This window comes from Schistocerca cancellata, chromosome 3, assembly GCF_023864275.1.
Source record: "Schistocerca cancellata isolate TAMUIC-IGC-003103 chromosome 3, iqSchCanc2.1, whole genome shotgun sequence".
In the NCBI taxonomy this organism is placed as follows: domain Eukaryota; kingdom Metazoa; phylum Arthropoda; class Insecta; order Orthoptera; family Acrididae; genus Schistocerca; species Schistocerca cancellata.
The window spans coordinates 318,048,354-318,054,587 of NC_064628.1; the positions used below are offsets into that span (position 1 = coordinate 318,048,354).

Sequence of the window (6,234 nt, forward strand, 5' to 3'; positions counted from 1 at the left end):
TTGCTGAGAATGTACTTAACCACAGAAGCTGAAATAATGAATGCCCTCCCTGTACAAATAATTGAATTTCAAAATGTCCTCTCAAATTTTAAAAACAAATATACACAGAACAGCAAAATACGTAAATGCACCTAACCAGCTGAGACAAACATATGCTAATTTCCCGAAAGAATAATAAAATGATTAAACGCATGTACCAGCAGAGCCAAATAAATACTAATTTCCCCACACCTATTACCAAGTGATAAAGGATCAATTTAAAAATAGTTTTGCTCCTGCAAGTCAATTAAATGCAACCACACCAATATTTATCTATGGAGGAAATACAGAAATAATACAACGATTAACAAACTTTAACAATAGAAGCCACCAGTCTCAAAGGCAAACCACGATCGTGTCTCAATGAATCTAAGCATTAGCTAATGTAAAACGTAAAACTTCTGTTCTTACGATTTTCCCGGGGCAGTATATGTATGTTATTGACCTTTTAAGCATATCTTTTCAAACAAAGGATGATCAACTATTGTGAAGTAACAAATGTCTATCCACAGACTCAGCCTGCACCAACCTTCTGTCGTAGCCTGAGAGTTGAGTGGGAGAAAGAGGAGGAGCGTGTGACGAAAGGTGAACATGTCATTACAGAGCGTGATAGGCGGTTGCTCGTCCAAGTGGGTGGCTACTTGTACAGGACCATCCTGGTGTGGAGTGTTTGGCTCTACATTGTTGTGCGCGATTGACTACCTGGTTCTGGGAGCGCCCGATTAACTAGGATGGCTTACGGAAGCGAACACTTTGATTTAAATTTAAGTCCAAATGCCACACAGAGAGTAGAGAGATTCTGTAGAAAACGAGGAGGCCGCACCACCTCCGCGGCTACCGGAAGACAGGAGCCCGAACACCACGCAGCACACACGTACACAGCCCGGTAAATCGGCGAGAAGTGGATAAGAAGCTAGGAACAACTCGGGAACGCGAAGGCATACAAACAGAGATATAATTCATGCAAGACTGAGCACCAAAAATAAGTAAATTCTCAAGGCCCAGCACAAGAACACAAATCACAAACCCCGCCCCAGACACCGACCAAAATCTAAGTGCTTCAATAACTGTGTAATTAAAACGTAGTTGATTAATCGGTTAGTTGCTTTACAGTAATGACCAAACCACAACAATTAATTTGATGAATAGCCAACAAGACCCCTAAAGCAAATTTATTTATGTAAATATAAGAAGGGCAACGGCCTTGCCCCAGTGGATACACCGGTTCCCGTCAGAACACCGAAGTTTAGCACTGTTGGGAGTGGCCGGCACTTGGATGGGTGACCATCCAGGCCGCCATGCGCTGTTGCCATTTTTGGGGTATGACACGGCGGTCGGATGGTCCCGATGGGCCATTTGTGGCCTGAAGACGGAGTGCTTAATCATAAGAAGCAACAAAAAATGCTCCAGCTCTAGTACCTAAGCACGAGATCACAGTATGAGTAAAATATACAACAGTAAATTCCTTCTTTTAAGAGAACTGCTAGATCTCTCTAAGACATTCCAGTGTGAGTACGGAAAAGGAGCCAACACAGATGGACATTTGGAGAAACGGGAAAAGAAATTTTTTATGAGATGTGTGAACCACAAATTATTTCAAGACTGTGTATCTATGGCACAGTTAGATCTAAGAGACAAGAAACGTGAAGAGAAAGAAAGGCAAGAGCGCGTGATTCGTCAGCACGCGTTAATTTCACAAGTCAAAGATACTTTAGCTGCAGATCATGCAGAGCGTGATGCTCACTTTCTGGAAAAAATGAATGAAATGTTTGTACAACGTGACAAGGTTCTAGTATCATATTTGTCACAGGAGATCGTTGTGGTAAAACGACAAGTCACGAATTAAGTATTCCGTAAAGGGTAACATAATTAGTCGAACGCGTACATCAGTGAGACAAGGCGCAGTTCGCCTTAGAAAATCAAGCGAAAAATATAATTGAAGTATTAGACGAAACATCATTTAATTCAGAAGAAAGGACTGATGACAGTGTCGCATATACTATTGCTCGGGTGGAGCTTGAGGCGCTGTCATCATCGTTCGCGAGGCGCGGTAAGAGCGGCGCTGTCATCATCGTTCGCGAGGCGCGGTAAGAGCAAAGCACTAGTAACAGTATCGCGCAGGCTATCGCTCTGCTGGAGCTTAAAGTGCAGTCATTGACTTCCCCGACGCTTTGAGCGATTTAATGTACCACTTAATATATACGGGTCAAAAAAATCAGACTGCGAGAAAATGCAACCGCTCTCGCCGATGAATGATACATGTATTGTCGCTTCAAACGAGGCCGGAATGCTACCAACCGTAGCAGAAGTAAAACATGAAGAATCGTTAATCAGACACCGGTAATTTAAACACTTAACGATGAAAAGAAAAGCGTACATCCCGTGATTTTCGAAAAGAGTTTTAGAAACGTGTTACCTCTGTCATGGACTGAACATCAATAAATTCAGTTCGTGATTTCATTTATTACGGGAGACGCGGCACTGTGGGCGATGGAGATCGCGGAACAGTGTCCGACGTTCTCAGAATTTGAAAGCGAATTCCTAGCCAGGCACTGGTCTAGATCTGTACTGGAGCGGCTACGTAAACAGGTGTACAACCCTGAACCCTTTAACCCTCGCTGTGGTAACCTAAGGAAATACTTTGAACGATACTCGAACAAGACTAGGTATTGGGATGAACCCATGCCCGCGAGAGATGTTTTACGAATACTAAAAGGCAAATTACCAATAGCGATTAGGGAAAAATTAGTGCACGTACCTGATAACGACCTGGAACTGTTCATGGCAGCAATAGATTCTTTGGACTTAATATATGAGAATGCCCGGCAGAGTGAGCAAGGCAACTTAAATAACGGCCCAGGTAATCATAAAGCAAGTAATCAGGGTAATGACAGCCCTCGTAAAAATGGTTATGGCAAAAATAGAGAACACTTGCATGGAGAGAACCTCTGTAAGAAGGCGAATTCAGTGAATAATGGGCCGCCTGCGAATAACAACTGCAGCAGCAATGGCTATAATGGGAACCAGTATGCCAGCATAAACCAGTCTCCGCCAAAAAAAAGGGGGGGAGGGGGGAGACAATTATAACCGAAAGAGATGGAGCGAAGGGGGAGGAAACTCCTACTTCGTTAACAAAAATATGAGAACAAACAATGAGCAGTGGCAACGGACAGGGCCAGCCAATTGGCAGGCACAACAAGCCATGCCAACAGGTCATGTGCCTGTGAATCATATTAACGTTATTCCGATGCCACCGCCCCCACCTCAGCCACCGAATAGTCTGCCACATGAGTATGTCGCGCATGCTACATCGCACACTGTGACTGACGGGGTGAAAATCACAGACGTGACAGACCGAGTATCGGCAGGGTGCGAGAGACCGCCAAACTCTGGCCGACCTCTGTAAGCCCTTCCCAGACGGTCGGCAAAGTTAAAGAGAGGGGCAGACATAATGTGGGTGTGTATTTACTCCGTTATAATGACGGATGCGGTATGAAAGAAGAAGTAACAGTTCATCCGCGATCGGCGGAACAACAGGATGTAGAACATGTACAGGCTGCATTCAGAGCAAAAATAAATGGCATAGAAGTGACAGTAATACTTGATACAGGGACGAGTGCCTCCTGCATAGACGAGCAGTTATTTAAATGTATAGATCGTCTAAAGAAGTTATACAGTTTGCCAGTGGACAATTATAAGGTCGTAGGTGCTCTACGGAGCAGAGTGCAAGTGATAAAGAATCAGGTGCAGGCTGAGATTGCAACGGAAAAAGAAGCCATATTAGGCTCATTCCTTGTGGTTAAGAATCTCACAGTGCCTTGCATACTGGGACTCGAGGCGCTGCGGGAAATTAAGGCTAGAATTGACCTCTTCCGGGCCAACAGCACTTTATCCTATCGTAACTGGCAAATTGACCTGGCACTGATGAGGACTCCGGACACGTATATAAATTACTGCCGGAATGTCCGAGTAACTGTAAATGATCCAGATACTTTGTATATCAATGACTGTATCATTAAACAAAATAGTGATGAACAGGAATCCGACTGGGAGTCGGAAGCTGTCAATATCAAACAACAAATTGAAGAAAAAGTAGCCTATTCATCTTACTTGAGCCGGTCACAACAAGCTGACTTAAGTCAAGTATTAAATCAATTTGTGAAAGTGTTTTCAGAGGAACCAGGAATCATTAAGGGATATGAATTTGACATGCAGGTTAAGCCCCATCAAACATTCTGTCGTGCGACCTGCTGTGTACCGTGGTGGAAAAGACCAACCGTGGGAAAAGAGATCCAAAGGATGCTGCGTTGGCAGATAATCGAACCTTTGAAGTCACCGTATAGTAGTCCGCTGTTAGCTGCCATGAAAACAGACGGCAGCGTTCGATTAGTATTGGACGCAAGGAACATTAACAACATAATAATACACGTTCGGACCAGGCCCGAAAATATAGAAGAACAAATACAGAAATTCCAAGGTATCAAGTATTTGACAAGCCTTGATTTAAAAAGTTCGTACTGGCAGGTGCCCTTGACACAACCTTCGAGGAAATATACCAAGTTTATATTCGCCGGTAGGAGTTACCAGTTTCGAGTTCTACGGTTTGAGACCGAGCGAGGTGGCGCAGTGGTTAGCACACTGGACTCGCATTCGGGAGGACGACGGTTTAATCCCGCGTCAGGCCATCCTGATTTAGGTTTTCCGTGATTTCCCTAGATCATTTCAGGCAAATGCCGGGATGGTTCCTTTCAAAGGGCACGGCTGATTTCCTTCCCCATCCTTCCCTAATCCGAGCTTGTGCTTCGTCTCTAATGACCTCGTTGTTGACGGGACGTTAAACACTAATCTCCTCCTCCTCTACCGTTTGAAGTGAATGTAAGTGCGGGCCTGTTCACTGGATACAGTATTAGGGCCCGACCTTTTAGAAAAGGTAAAGGTATATGTGGATGATATCCTCATAGCAACGGAAACCTGGTCTGAACATAGGGAAATTTTGTACCGTGTGTTAAAAAGATTTGCAGCAGTAAGAGTTACGGCCAACCTGGCAAAATATAAGTTTGGTCGCGAGAAAATAAAATTTCTAGGACCCATCATTTCTCCAGTGGGAATTTTACCTAATCCCAAGAAACTGAAGGGAATAGAGGAGATTCCATACCCTAAGACCAAAAAGCAACTGAAGGCGTTTCTAGGAATATTAATTTTAATTAATGTTGAAAATATTTAATTTCTGGCCTCCTTTTTAGACGATTTTTACCATCACTTATTAAATAGTGAAGACTTATTAAGTCTACTCAGGAAAAATCGACCTTGGATTTTTACTGAGGAATGCTAGAGGGCATACGATCAAATTAAAGAAGCACTAGTAAAGGCGAAGATATTGCACCATTCCGACATGTCGCAAGATTTTTACCTTAACGACGGACGCATCTTTTTGTGGGATGGGATGTTGTCTGTTCCAAGTCGACAACAAAAGGCAACAAACTGAAATTAAAATAATAGGATTTGCAAGCCGTGTGCTAAATTCCTGTGAGTGGTCTTATTCCGCAACAGAACTTGGGGCACTCGCAATGATTTGGGATCTGAAGAAATTTCATTATTACGTAATAATATTTTGCGACCACCAGGCGCTCAGCTATGTGTTGACGTGCCGTTTACTGCACAAGCGTCTCACAAGGTGGAATTGGGCTTTTCAGGATTACGACTTCCAAATCAGACCCGTAAAGGGAATGGATAATGTGGTTGCAGACGCATTGTCTAGATTACCTAGAGGATTACCAGGGTTTGCGGGCTTAGTAGAACAGTCAACGGAATTTTAAATCTTGTTACTTAAAGATCCCACCAGACGAAACAAACATCTACTTATGTGCCGGGAGATCGTACACATGCAGCGTGACGATCCGTTATGGGCGGGATAATTGATTGACTAAGCACCAATCCAAATGGAGAATTTTGTAAGTTATATAAGATACAAAATGACACTTTGTATCACAGAATGACAGAAACTTCGGAAAACTGGTGTGTTTGTATACCGACACAGTCAGTTAACAATCTGATATGGTACACTTGTAACACCATAACTCTAGTACTCTACTGATTTATTTTGCTTTTGTTTCATTTAATATTACATCGTTAAGCTTCTGTAAATGTGTTTGGTTGAATAGATACCATGAGAATGTTTATTCTTTTCTCTGTTAT

General features: G+C 43.0%; 1 pseudogene; it reads left to right on the forward strand.

Annotated features, from left to right (window-relative positions):
• The first annotated feature begins 1,233 nt into the window (after window positions 1-1,233).
• LOC126177872 (5S ribosomal RNA) lies at window positions 1,234-1,351 on the forward strand (annotated as a pseudogene).
• The last annotated feature ends 4,883 nt before the right edge of the window (window positions 1,352-6,234 follow it).